The 14,791-nt window shown below is 47.5% G+C and overlaps 1 protein-coding gene across 1 annotated transcript in view; it reads right to left on the minus strand.

Moving 5' to 3' along the window:
* Nucleotides 1-14,791, minus strand: part of LOC142591131 (neuropilin and tolloid-like protein 1) — a 469,467-nt gene that overhangs the window by 289,551 nt on the left and 165,125 nt on the right. The window lies entirely within an intron of this gene.

Genomic DNA, 14,791 nt, shown 5'->3' on the forward strand with positions numbered 1-14,791 from the left:
TTCTCTAAACCTTTCCACTTTCGTTTTCTGCAGTGGACACTGGCCGTTTTATCGAAGTACTGTGCCACTTTTGAACCGCTTTCACCCCTCGTTTAACGCCAAAGAAAAGGATCGTCTGCGGGACTCGCGCGCTAAGGACTGAAAAAAGTTTTTTTCCCTCAGGCTGCGACCGTTGATTCCGCAGCGCTTCCTTTTTGGTGCTAGCGCTCGCTCGCAGTACAGGCACACATACCATGCGAGAAAGAAAAAGCGGGGGGAGGGGGGGGGCGGACATGAAAGAAACGATAATAACAATAGGAACAAGAGACGCAAATAACGCCAATATTTATCGACTTTCTCATTTTGTTCAGCTGTGTCACGAGGTTTTTCTTCCTGACCGGCCTGCTGTTCTTCGCTGTCGCTGGGGCACAGAGGACAGGAAGACGTACAGCAGTTGGCCCCGGGGTTAAAGGGGGACGCGAAAGCCAAGTGGCGGCTGACTTCCTTTTGTGTCTGCCCCTCTGGTGCGCGCTCATCGTCCGTCACGAAGAAAAAGAAAAAAAAATGTCGGCGGGAGTCTTAACCTTCGTTACTTCCTGCGGCTCTGCTCCTGTACGCGGCAACGTTCCTCGCTGTCGCGGGAGCCGTAAATATATTGCCTATGGCAATCACTCGATGGTGCAGCCGGCCCAAAGCGTCATGCCCCAAGGTCCCCGAAAACATTGTTGAAACTTTCCTTTGGTGGCGTCTGCATGCAACTGAACAGAGTTGCTGGAAATTATACCACACATCCCGAGTGCACACGTTCACGGTCTTCGATACAGAAGAACGGACAGCTTTGCTTCTTCCTTGGATTGTTTTGCCGCAAGACGAACCGTGTATTCGCATTTCCGAGGGATTTGTTGTTGCCAGTGATTTCTGCACTGCAAGGAAAAAAAAAAAAGCCTTGCAGTGCATTTGGTGGATTCGAAAATCGCGAGCGGGAGGCTAGTCACATTATTGACAAATGCGCACCTTTTTATAAGGACGAAATTTATAAATCTTGACGCATTATCTACAGGATGACTGTAGGCCTACGCTGTCTCTTATCCGTTATTACTGGAGATTTGACTTCAGAAAACATCAAGGCTAAATGGTCCATCAGAACAAATCGGCGTTATTTCGCTTCCTTCAGCGTCAATGCATGTTTTGTTGGCGCTGTAGATTACTCTAATAATAAAGTAATTACTCCTGAAGCGATCTTTTTAGGCTGTACTGCAAGACCAGTCACTTAAGCACGAGTGGAATAATTGTGCACTTTGATAAAAAAAGAACTCGGTGCAAACAAATTAGTTCGCAAACTCGAACTGCATAAGAATAGTAATAATGAAGAAGAGCTTGCAGTATGAATGAGTTGGTATAGCGACACGTGCTTGATCTATAAACAGTGAATCAGATCCCCGCATCTTATGGAATTTAGGGCGGGTGAAGTGCAGGGTGAGGAAGGAGAGAAATTTTTGTCTAGAAAGTGGTCGATCGGGCCACTTTAGTGAAAGCGATGACGTATGATAGGATGAATACACACAAAGACACTTCACCCTTGCGGCGTACGTACATTGGGGAATCATGCGAAAGGCTCCCGAGAACTTGCTTCAGGCTACTTCATTCGTGAGCGTATACTGAATTCCAGCGCCTGACTGGGATCCCTGCAGCACATGTCACACCTGGGAAACACGCACCTGTACGCAGCTTTAGTCATCGTGTACGTAAAATGTGGCTAGGGAGGGAAGGGGAGGGCGCCTACGCTGAAACTGTTCGCGCTTTGTGCGCTGACAGGGTGTTGCAGAACTGATAAGTCAGCAAAAAAAACGGTGATTGTTTTTTTTTTTACCCAACGTATACAGCGCCGGTTGGAGCGAACACGATACCATTAAGTCTATCGTGCTCTCTTCTAAGATCTATAGCGTGCAAACAAAGCGTACCATGGAAAAGCATAAAAGATGGCGGAATACTTCGGGCTGCCAGCAAGGTGCGTGAAAAAAAAAAAACACCTTGAGAACAGTTTTCATCGGAAAGGCGGATAAATTTGTTGGCTTAAACAACGAGCCATACATTGCGTATTCGGATAACATGCAAAGGAGCGAGATCAAGGAAGGTTGATTGAATTCAGTTTTTAATTGGCAGGAGCTTGAGTAAACAGAGGACCTCTAGTGTAAATAGATAAAATATTTACGATATGCATGCCAAGGCGGAGGAGCAGGAGGAGGAAAAGCGTTTGTTGAGCTTTAGAAACATTTGATGAATTTGATGCTAAGATGGTGTCTTCCATCTTCTTAGCAATGACCATCTGCCCCTAGTCCAGGGCTCCGCTGGATGCCGCTGCCAGCTGGGCCCGTCGGAAGGAATATTCCATACTAGTTGTTCTTTGAAGCACTAGTACCGAGAATATCTCAAGTGACTAACGGATAAGGAGATAGGAAGAAAAGGACATAATTAAAATGGCAGGACCAGGGATGAAGCTTATTACCACAAAATGCTGATCAAGTTGGCGCGTATGCATGCGTGTAAAGAAAGTCGAGCGGGAGAGACCAGGACAAAAGCAAAGAATTAGTGTTATGTGTTCTGTGGCACTGTCCGCTCTTTTCTCTTGTTTTTTCTTCTTTTATTTTTGGCTGAGGCTATAAATTAGCAGCAGGCTCAAAATCCAGCACGCGCCCTTTCGCAATGCGACATCTTAAGAAGTAGACATTTATAATAAGAAATTACGCTGTCTAAAGGGGAACCGTAGCACCCGCACAAACAATCTGCGACGAAAGAGAAATGGCCTTTCACAGGTGGCTGTCTTTGTTGCACCTCAAGTGCGCACACTTAAGCAATCTATACATGAAGGACCTCATCTTATGCTGGATTTTTCGAAGCCGGTTTGGGTCAGAATGTCATGAAATGAAAGCAACGATTACTCCTTAAACAGCTGCGAATGAAGTGGATTGGAACCAATATTGTACTGGCATTTCACCGTGAAACTGTAAGCACCGAGAGAAGAATGATTAAAGACCCGTAACCTGTACAGGAACAATTTGGAAAGCGACTAAGCACTCAGCGCGTTTTACACAAGCCGCAAAGAATAAGTCGTTTGGCATCAAAATTGGCCGTTTCGAGGGTTACGAACTTATAACGCCTAGTTCTCGCTATTGCATCTCGGAATTTCTTTTTTCGAAGGCGAGCTGTTTGTAAGTTCAGGCAGACAAGCTGACATCATCTTGTATTGCCGCTGGTATTTTACTTTTCTTTTTTCGTTTGTTCATGCTTTTTCACTAAAGTAAGAAACCGCCTTCGGGCCCACGTTCTTTTCTTCTTATAGAATGTGAAGAGTCGCTGGAACCCCAATGTAAGAAACTCATGACCACGCATCGACCGAACGTTGGGTGCATGGAACAATCGCTGTTCATGCATGAACGACCCAGCACAAACTTGTGCCTAAGCGGCCGCTATGTTTTCAAGTCTGATCGAAAGACGCCTGTCGTGATTCATCACCGATTTCTCTGCGTTTCGATTCAAACAACGCTGGCCTGGGTCTCCGCTCGCACGCCTTGAGCTCTCACGCTTCTGAATACAATGCGAATGCAGTTCTTAACCTCCTAAAGGATCGCAAAATATCAAATGTTGCAGTGAGCTCGCGCATGTCCACGCGTGATCCCACGTGCCCCATGTGGAACATGCTAGGCACCTGTCTGCATCGCCCTTTACCTTTCTTTGCGACTCCCTGCACCACCATGGCTTTCTCGAAGCGAAACGACTGCTCCTTGCTGACTGTTTTTTTTTTTGCTTGATGCATGTTTTACCAATACTTTTGCTTCCTACATCGGAATTGCTGACAAGGAAACCACCGAACATTTTTACAATTTTTCTTGCTACAGCACGGAGAGACCATCGCTCACCGGAGCACTGGAACGCCTCAAAGACCAGCTGCTTTCTGAGTAGATTATCTTGGAATGGCGAATTATACTGCCCCCTGCCCAACCCCACCACCACCATCAGGGGGCGATGAAGGTGCTAGGGAAGTTCCTCCGCTCAAGTGGCCTAGTTGAACGACTCTAACGCTCCCGCGTTTCTTTTTTTTTTGTGTGTGTGTGTGCGCTTGTGTATGTTTCGCTCTCTCTCTCTCTCTCACCCCCTGTGATTTGAATTTTCATCTTTTTGTCGCTTAATTCTTACCCGTTCCCGTCTGCATGGCAACAAACGATGTTTTTCTGCCATTTAACCTCCTTCTCGCATCCCATTTGCCTCTCTCTTGTAAACCATTGAAGCGAATCTTAGTTTATCAGCAATTCTAAAGCGAGAACTAGGCGACATGAATAAGAGAAGCCGAGGAGCTAGAGTATTTAGTAAACACTATACAAAGCTAACAGAAAAGTAAGCCAGGCAAAACATCGGCAAAATTAACATTGAAGGGAATAGACTGCAAAAGGGAACTTAACTATAGAGTTAATTCTGGATGAAGGTTTAAGTTTACGATAAACTTCGTATTCTGGCTAAAGAAAAAAAAACCGAAATGAAAAATGAAAGAGGCAGAGAAAAAATGAAAAAGGTGCAGGAAACGCAGGGAGTTTGACCATGGTCGGGCCCAGTAAGCTACCCTATAGGCTCGGAAAATGGGAAGAGGAGGAATGTGGAAGAAAACAAAACTTGGCGACAGTAGGAGCCAAACCCACAACCTCCGCATGTCGCGTACGCGGTTCTATCAGCTTATGCGACGGCGGCTGTCCCTGCGTACATTTTCTTTGGTAAGTTAGTGTACGTGTAGTTAAAACCGCTATTTACGGGAGTGTTAGCCAGCCCCACTCACAGCTTGGCGGAAGATGGGGAAGATTCATTAAATTGCAGTCGGCACTTATAGTACCTGACCTTAGGAGCAGGCAGGTGGCCAATAAGCTCTGGTATGCCACCTCAAAGCATCAAGGCTGACTGAGTCGAGAGCGTCACCACGAAATCACTGAGGAGAATCAGGTGAACCGATGGGCTCGATTATTTAATAATGAGCATATAAAAGCAACGCATTACGGTGATTCGCAACTGAACAAACATCACTGATTATCACCCACGGGGCGGTTCACGCGATCCTTTAGATTTTCCAGCCCAGTAAAACAGCGGCATTTGGAACCTTCGCCAGCACGCTCTGTTTTTTTTAATAATAAGGATGGCTAAGAAGAAACTGTCACGGTCGCGATAGGATTTTCTAGACGCCGTGGCAGTTCGGTGCTTTTGCCTCTTTCTCGTTCTCAACGTCTGTTGAAATTAGCGCATGAGTGAAAAAACTTGAAAATCTTGGATCGAAATAATAACAAGCTCACGCGCGAGAACCTTGTAATACGGGCTCCGAGGGTATTGCTCGTTTTTCTGTCGATCACTTTCAAAAAAAGTTGAAAAGAGTAAATGGCCAGCGTGTCAGAATGACAAAGTATTTAAATAACGCCAAAAAGAAAAAAAAATGAATGAGACGGGCTTTTCGACTGCTGTGGCACTGTGGAATCCCGCCGTCAGCTTGGAAATCCTTATACCGAGCGTGGCATAAAGTGGACGACAGCGCCAGCCGACCAGTTCGAGCGTGACGACGTGGTTACACGGGTCTCCTTACGTACGTCTCAGTACAAGCCGCTCTCTCGCCTTCCTCGTTGCCTTCGTTTCACCCAGCTGTCGACTTCCTTGGGGGACATCCTCGTCGTCTGCGCCATCCTTTATTTTAATCAAGGCGTCGCCTCCGAGCTCCCGCTGACAGAGCACGGAGCGCCTGGTGACGAGCTGGAGCTCGAAGCTCACGCTGAGCCGCAGCGTCCTCGCTTTCCCCACGATGACGAACGACGGCGGCGCGTTATACGCGTTCCCTTCGTCGGTCCCGTAATCATGCGGGAACGCGGTTCTCGCGCCATGTACTCGTAGGCTTCGGACGGGCTCCAGAGGGCGCTGCATGCAGCGCGCTCCACGCAGGCAGCAGCGAGTCGAGTGTGTCGGTGGAGCAAACGTTGTGGATCAGGGCATGAATGCATACGAGTGTGGAGACAGTAAAGTGTCGTGTAAGGCTTTCTGTCTACATACGCAGTGGAGGGGCGTCACTCGTCTGTCCCTCATCATGCGTTCACTTGTTCTGACACCTGCGCCGACAGCTTTTGTTCTCCGCCTATTCTCTCTCTGTTTCAATACAATGGTCACGTGTTGCAAGCTCTTTCTTCTCGTTTAAACGGCGCGAGCGGCAAAACGACGCACGCCATCGTGGCTCGGCGAACAGCCCGTGTGTCGGCGTTGTAAAGATGGATCTGACACTAGGAAGGACGCCGTTGCGTGGCTGATCCGGGAAGAGCCTAGTATGCTGCAAGCGAAAACGTTAGCGGTATGACGGCTGGAATTTCGTGGAGTTCGAACAAAAAAAAAAAAAAAGAAAAACACATTCGTAAAACTGGCTGCGTTTTACCGTGGTCACTGTTGTCACAGCACACGCAATTTTGCGTCGCAGGAGTGAAAATTGACAACTCGATCCAAATAAGATAAAAAAATAAATTGGCTACAGAAATTATTTCCAAATGACGCCAGTATCAGTCCAGTGCGAAACGGACTATGTGCGGCTTAAGGTGGAAACAATAAGGAACAATAATAAAAACGCCAAGAAGAACCCAGAAAAATTATAATGTTTCTTTTTTTAAAGGAAATGTTTTCAAGGCAGTGCGTAGCAGACTCACTACAGTACAGCAGCGAAACAAAACATTCCAGGGGAATCTTTCATTAAAAAACAAAACGAAAAGAAAACAGAACAATCAGCTTTGTCTAAAAATTATTAAAACGCTTTATTAATTCGTTAGGGAACAGTCAGAGAAAAAAACTTGCACGAAAGGATATTGCCAACATCTTCGCGTCGTACACTGGCTATTAAATGTCATTCTTTTTTCACCAGTTGCCCATGAGTTGTCAGGCTCTTCCTGCTATCGCAGAATTAATTTATGAATCAGCTTATTCGCCAAAATGCTCAGATGACCTACTGTGTATTTTTTCCAGTATTAGGAAACACGAGGTCATAGGATTTAGATATATTATCAGCTGATGTTCTCTGTTGTAATTACGGTGCCTTGAATATTGTTGTCCTGTATAGTATATAGGGTGTCCCACGTAACTTGAGCCGAAGTTTAAAAATATGCAAATGGCACATAGCTGGACCAAACCAAAGTAATGCTGTTTGCCGTCGCTTGGAGATATTCAGATTATATTTTTGCATTCCGCCGAATGACATAATTAGTCTTAATTAGATAATCAACTTCCCAAATATTATAATTAGATGAAAAATGTCAACGAGAAAATTGTAAAGCAACATGAAAAACTCCCGACACAGCTCTTTGTTGCTCGGCGCGTGCTACATAAAAACGTTTTCCCAAGCATGAAAGAAGCCCGTGAATACACGAAAAATTGCCACGCGACTGGCCGCTCGAGGCGCTTTGCTTCTACTCGATATATTTGATCATTCTACTTGATCAGCGTCAGTGCATGGCATTAGTATTAAAAAATCACGTTTAGAGATTTCGCTGCGCTGTTAGGCAAGCGGCTTGCGTCGCATTCGATTAGAAGGAAGTGTGGTCTTAACTCCGTGGCAAATAAATACATGTTTCATAGCGCAACAAGCTTAGAAACGAGTTAAAAAGGCAAAGGACAAACGGTAGCGGCGGAGTACTAGCTCTTGCATGTTTAACTCATGTCTAAGCTAGTTGCCGCAGGGAAACATGCATCTCAAACAAAAACCAACTAGCCTAGCTTATTACTCTTACCCCGTTGCATATAGCGGCCCCTGTTCCTGAGAATTGCCGTCTAGTGTGGTGAACTCAATAAACTGAGAAGAATAACAGCCCTAGCCATATCTATGAATGAAGCCGACAAATCGTCCATCGTAAAAATTGAGTGCATGCCTCGTTACAATGCCTGCGTGCGATGGTGCTCAAATTAGGCATGAAAACTACGGTGCGTGTATATATATACGAACGCTGGGCAGCATTCACCGTGAAGTCTAGTGATATTTTTTTCAGGCGTCGTGCGCATGACTCCTGCGCGCCGGTTCTTGCAGGCCGACACGTGCCACAGGTCGTGCCGGCTGGCAAGCGCCTGGCGACCTCATCCGACGGCAGCGAGCCTCGCGGACGGCGACCGGTCACGTCGCGGGAGCATCGCTCTCGAGCCCGTTGGGCTGCTCGCCAGCAGCACAGCAGCGCAGGAAAATCGATGCTGCTGATGAGAGCGCCGGCGGCGGCCACCGTCTCGAGGGCCCCTCATTCAGCCCGTGTGGCTCCTCTTCGTGGTCGGTCTCTCCTGACGGGCAAATAATTGCTAGGCTGTGTCGGCCGCCTCTTCTGCTCCCTTCACCGACGAGCTCCAGACAAGATTTGCTCGTTGTCACCTTCATCTGCTTCCTCTGAGCACCCTCTCCCGTCCGTGGCAGCACGTCCAAGTGCTTACTAAGATATCTTCGATGGGTTGTCAACGTCCTCTTTTATTTATCTTCCGCCAGTGGTAGCCTACATGTCTGCGTGTCTCTCCCCCCTGTTAGGTCTTTGGGAAAAACCACTAAGTTCTGCTGGCACCACGACTGCTGAGGGCCGAAGCCGCCTGAGTGCTTTGAGTTAGAACTTAGTTAGTTAGTTGCTCAAACAGCGAATGCAAACACCACGCAGACTTTTTTGTTGTTGTTGTTGGAAACAAAATAAATGAAAGAGATGTGGTCACCCTATAATGGTGATGGCTACACTCACGAAAAATCGCACTCTTGCTTTTTGCTTTGCGATTGACGGCAGTGACTCCAAAGCTATGGCGCGAGAGCGAGCGCGCGCGCGCGTGTGTGTGTGTGTGTGTGTGTGTGTGTGTGTGTGTGTGTGTGTGTGTGTGTGTGTGTGTGTGTGTGTGTGTGTGTGTGTGTGTGTGTGTGTGTGTGTGTGTGTGTGCGTGTGTGTGCGTGCGCATATGAACTTGCTTTCAGCAGCAACACTTTTATAGAACAAATGAGCCCGTAAAGCACCGCGGCATTTGATTCGCTCAACATAAACGCATATTGAACCACTCAGCTTTCACCATAATCCATATATGTTTGCGATCGACTGAGCGATATGTAATAGAGAGCTCGAAAGCTTTCACAACCCATATTCCCCAAGCTTATTTTAGGCATAAGTACGATCTGCGATTACCCTGCGCCGTACCGATCATCTCCTTATCACGGCTATTCCTATCATGAGTGACTAATGCCTGAAAGGCGGTCAATAAGGAAATGTAATGGAATGGAACGTGTCAGCGGGAGGTGTATTTGATTTCCGCTCTGTAAATACCTATGAGAAAAATAACTCAAGCTTTTGCTTTTCGTACATTCTGGAGGACGAACAGGAGAAAAGAAAGCGATAAGGCAGGGATCTTAACCAGAAGAGCGCCTGGTTGGTTACCCTACGCTGGGGTAGCCAACCTGGGAAGAGAGTAATAGAAAGATGAGAGAGAAAGAGAGAGAGAGAGAGAGAGAGAGAGAGAGAGAGAGAGAGAGAGAGAGAGAGGTTCGCGTGTGCCTTCGGAGGTCGCCACTAAGCGAAAAGCGTTCACACAGGCCAGTCGTCCTCAAGAAACACAAAAGTGCCTTCACAACCTTGTGGGCCGACGAGCGATGGGGGCGGTCTTAGAGTAGTGCCTGCATGGACAACGGCCGATCGTCCAGTCGTCACAATGCCTTGGAGATTGTTTGTCTTTGTGACTAAACTCCAGAACCGTGGCGCAATAAAGGCTCGATGTTCTCTTCGCCGCTGCAGATGTCGCTCGGAGCGCTGTCGGTCATTGCAATCATTGTACAGTAAGCCTTCGCGAAAGCGACTCCCAACGGCACCCGGCAGAGAAGCGATGCCGGTTGGGGGTCCGAGCTGCGGCTGAGGGTTTGGTTCATGTAACATGGTGCGCCTCTGGACTTGTGAAAGCATTCAAGCTCCTCACTGTTCCAAATTTCCAAGACTGTTGGTGCACGATGTAAGATATCTGACGGACACAATTGATATAATACGTACATCTTTTTTTCATAACTTATCATCATTTAAAGAACATGGTGAGTTTATGTTCTCAGCTTCACTATATGTTCCTGTGTTCCAGCAGATAACATGGCAAGAAAGTAAGCAGAACGGGAATTTCTGGCCTTTTTTCAGATACACACGGCGAACGGAGACGGCAGCAAAGCTCGTGTGCTCCCGTCCAGCGGCCGAGGTACGTACACTTGGTTGCTAAGGATTACAGCGATACCGAAAACGCATTTGGCTGGGTTGGTGATGAAGCCGCGCTCCTGCCACCACCGAGTCACTTCACGCTTCGCAGTGAAGAAGGAGCCTAGGCTACGGATAGGCTTTTTGTAGGTACTCGACGGGAAGTGCCATAAGTAAGGAAAATTAGAAAAGCATAAGAGTGCTTTTAACCACATAGAGCGGCGATGAACCCTTTACTACCACCGCTTGGCCTCCCTTCTATCCACATGCACTTCCCGCCTCACTCACTCACTCACTCACTCACTCACTCACTCACTCACTCACTCACTCACTCACTCACTCACTCACTCACTCACTCACTCACTCACTCACTCACTCACTCGCACGCACGCACGCACGCACGCACGCACGCACGCACGCACGCAAGCACGCAAGCAAGCAAGCATTTCACGTTTAGCTCAAAGCGCTAGAAGTGGCTCTAAATGACGAGATATGCGGGGCCCGAGACACCTCTGCAGGCTTTATCATTTATTCACTGCTTATTGCCCACTCCCATTCTTGCTGTGCTAAAACAAATGGAAATTTGGTGTGTCTTTGAGCCCTAAACCACTATCAATATCGCTCGTTGGGCTTGCAGCAATCGGAAAACAGACTTCCGCAGCAAAACATGTACAGCAGCAACAACGACAGCGTTCCAAACAACGAGGTCGAAAAGTCGCAGTCGGTTCGCAGCGGGCTGGCGGCGTTCTCCGAGACAACCCCCTTTTTTTTCTGTCGCAGAAAAGGAGCAAACGCCCGAAAAAGCCAAGCGGCGAAACATCGTCGGCTCTGACACGACCGACAGTGGCACCGACGGGGCTCGCGCAGCGAACTCCTGATCCAGCTAAAAGGCATCGGCGACACGCGCCGCGTCGGAGTGGATGCCGATCGTGTCGTTGTACGCGCGTGCGTGGGCTTCCTTCCTCGCTCCGCCCCCGCGCTCGAAACAGCGAGGGCGGACGCAGTCGGCGCTGCTGCGCATAAAGAAACTGCGCGCAACACGGGAGCGCCAACGTTTGTACAGCTTCGCGAGTGCCGAGCGTTTTTCGCGTTTGCTCCTCCTGCGGCCTGTCAAGAAGGGCACGTGCCGTTTCTTGTTTGCCTGCTTTGAATATGAAAAAGAAGCCGCGCGTCGCATTTCTGTCACGTCATTCCGTTATTTTCTGTTTCTTTGCTTACTTTTAGGGTTCAAAAAAAATCTGGTATGTTATTTGTTGTGGAAAGAAGGGGCGTGATTGATGGTAATGACAAATATATTTTTGTGCTTGGAGCGTAAAGAAGCCAGAATATCGTGCCCAGTTATCGGCTAGCGCTCAGCGTAGGGTTTAGCTTTACATTCGTAGCTTCCATCTATATTTGTACCTTCCTTACTGCGCATTTGCCTCGTGAGCTGCAAAATTTTCTTCTCGTGAACTGGAAAATATTGCAATTCATATACGCTCGGTTCGCAAACTGCGGCAATTTAAACATACTTCAGTGGCACTGCAGCTCTTACGCTGTCTTATTACGAGTTTTCTTACTTTGCCCCAGTGCGCTGTTTTGCCCAGTTTCCGTTCTTAAAATCCTGAACCTTTTGACAAGCTGGAGGATGAACGCGTCATTGCGTGTGCGTGAGTGTACACGTGAACTTTTCTTTTCTCCTTCCCATCTGTCTCTTCCCTTTCGTTGTGCAGCGTAGCCAACCGGGATCGATCAGCCTGGTTAACTTCCCTGCCCTTTCCTTTTCATTTCTCTCTCTGTATATAGCTCTGCTTGGATGAACTTAAACTTGTTTATTACTTCAGAGTATATATGGTTATATGACAGAGAGAGAAACTTTATTATGATATGATGAAAAAATAATAATTAATGTAGTGCTTTTTAGAATTCTTTACGTATACAATAATAGCACCTGAGATATTTCGCTTTATTGAAATATCCCGCAACATTGCCGTAATTATCAGGCCCTACGAGGTGTGAACGTACATCGTCAAAAAAGAAAGAAAAAGAAAGCAAGAAAATTGAACTCACTGATGCTCACTCGCAAAAATTTTTTTTTAGCTTAGGGCTAATCATAGGCTCTCACCAATGTCAGAGTAATACGGGCTAACCTGGTTTAGACTCACTAAGTTGAGAGATCCCAGCCTGGTCGCCAGAAATCATACCAAATCAAGCTCACACGGGCTCGTGTTACTATTATGGACACTGTGAAATTCCACCACATTGCCAAATTCCGCCATGTTGGCGTTTTCAGCCAATGGGAGAGTGTTATAGCCACCCTGTGACCCAATGAGAGCTGATAATCTGACGAATTTGTCAATATGGCGTAAATTCACATTGTCGAAAAAGGTACCCACGGTCTGAACAACATCAGTTCCCGCGGAACAGCAGCGCTCGTGGCGACACTTCGAGAAGCCGTGTTCAAACACAACAGTTTAGAAAATATCTGCTATTGCACTACCCTCTCTGTCTTAACATAAAAAAAATTCAACAATGGTATTTCGCTGATGGCAGCATTACATCAGCAGCTAATTTAAAAAATACTACTTCGCCGCAGTGAGAACTTTTCAGGCTTTGGCTGAAGTTTGAAGATAGCGTAACAATTTGCCACTACGTATTCCCGCGCAGGTGATCTCGCCTGTCTCAGATATACCAGCATTCCGGTAACGGCGATTCGTCTAAGCTCAGGCTGAACGTTCCCAATGCCAATATAACGTAACTTTCACCTGTTTTATCGGTAGTATGGAGACAGACTGGTTACATTTCTTTTTTGTAGTTTCCGTCATCATACAATAATTTTCGTCGCACGTCAACTACGGCTGTACAGTATCAGGGATCTATCAAGAACAGAATTCGACTCAAAGGCCTGTGCCAGCGTCATCAATGTATGATCCCTCTTCGGGGAACTGCAACTAGACTTAATTATGACCAAGCGCACACTAGTTGGGGAATCCTAGCGTGAGATCACTGAGACAAACAAATATCTCATGGCGCCCACAATGGCGTCTTGGAAGATTCACGAAGAAGTGCTTTGAAAGGGAGATTTTACTCCTAAGTGCTTCGAGACATCTACAAAGAACTTGAGCCGACCACAACTTCTGCAAGAGACACGACTAGTCGACTGTTCCGGAAGAAGCGACCTGCGTCCTGACATCCCTTTCACCGGGCCCAGGTGTTACTAGGCTGCTTGAAGAAGCCCTCCCCATTTGTCACCACCCTGTTACGGTGTTGTCCTTCCCACCACGCCTGCTGGACAACGAGCCTTTCTTCCCGATTGCCCCTCTTCGAACCCCGAAAGCAGGGACGACGCGCTTGTTACGCTCCGCTCACTTCTCTCTTAAAAGCTGGGTCGGCGAGAGTGAACTGGAGTAGGCGGTGTCCTACGAGGACTTAGAACCATCTGGCTGGCCTTGTAACACGTCACCAAGTTCCGTGACTTACGGACTCATGCAGGGTTTCTTTTCTAATTTGCCGCGAGGCCTTAAATATAAGGCATCTCCACTGTTTTCGAGTGGCTTCCTTGCATGCTCCTAAACTCCTGTAAATATTAAAATAAGCGAGTCGCTCTTGCTTCCCAATAGAGCGCTTTGAAAATTCTCATCGTGAAAGTGGCGGACGACGGCGTGGGTCAGCTGCCTCTTTTGAAAGACGCCTGACCCCACCTCCATAAGATACAAACCGGGAACCAAAGCTCACGCGTATTCCGAATCATTGCTTTGTCATTCTTACCAAGACCAGCGCTGGTTATAACCTAAGCAGCCAGGCAATAATACCAGAATAAAATGCGAGGTTTACCGTCTCAAGGTTGCACTGAGGGCTACGAGAGACACTTTAATGGGGGATACGGACTAGCTTCGACGACCTGGGCTTCACACACACACACACACACACACACACACACACACACACACACACACACACACACACACACACACACACACACACACACACACACACACACACACACACACACACACACACACACATATATATATATATATATATATATATATATAATATTACGATATCATCGAGCGATGCTCAAGAGACGAGCCGCCGCGTGAACGACGAAGAGGTTGGTCGGTGCCCTTGGCACGAGCGAGTGTCAGCCTGGCTGCCTGGCTCCAGTGTAAATAGCGTGTAAATAGCATCTTTCGCCTGTGTCTTTCCACACGTAACATTCTGGTGGAGGTCAGCGATCCCCGTCCTCACCACGGAACTCCGAAGTGGTCGGCACACCGAGCTTCTCACATGCCTCCCGGCGACGAGCCCGCCTCTGCAATGGCTTCGGCTTGTCCGACTGCTCCAATCGTCACGGTTGCCCCACATCATGACCCAGGTGTGTTCTCTGGCCTGGAGGAACAGGATGTCGACGACTGGATCAAGCTCTATGAACATGCCAGCGCTAATAACAGGTGGGACAGAACGATTATGCTCGCCAATGTCATCTTTTATCTCGGCGGCACCCCACGCGTGTGGCAGCAAACGCATGATGACGAAATAACCAGTTGGGACAGTTTCAAAGAAAAACTACGGGAACTGTTCGGCGACCCCATTGGGCGCAA

The sequence above is a fragment of the Dermacentor variabilis genome, chromosome 1 (genome assembly GCF_050947875.1).
Source record: "Dermacentor variabilis isolate Ectoservices chromosome 1, ASM5094787v1, whole genome shotgun sequence".
NCBI lineage: Eukaryota > Metazoa > Arthropoda > Arachnida > Ixodida > Ixodidae > Dermacentor > Dermacentor variabilis.